Raw genomic sequence first — 294 nt, forward strand, 5'->3', positions numbered from 1 at the left:
TTCCTTGTGCAGGTGGCTTGAGGTTGCCAGCCTTTCAGAAACTTATATAAATGTTACACCTTTCTTGGGGTGCCATTGATGAGCAAAACGTGGGGCAAAACTGCTAGGAAGAAGGCAATTGAAGGAGTGTCAGGAAAATAAGGGGTTGGCAGATCTTGGGGGTGAGGGAGAATTCTGCTTCTTCCCTCTTTTCCCCAGAAAAACTTACTGATTTGATAGAATGTGGACCACAGTGATAATACCAGTCTGACAATACCTTAATGCACACTTTGTTATACTAAAGGTACCTTGCTG

The sequence above is a fragment of the Podarcis muralis genome, chromosome 2 (genome assembly GCF_964188315.1).
Source record: "Podarcis muralis chromosome 2, rPodMur119.hap1.1, whole genome shotgun sequence".
NCBI lineage: Eukaryota > Metazoa > Chordata > Lepidosauria > Squamata > Lacertidae > Podarcis > Podarcis muralis.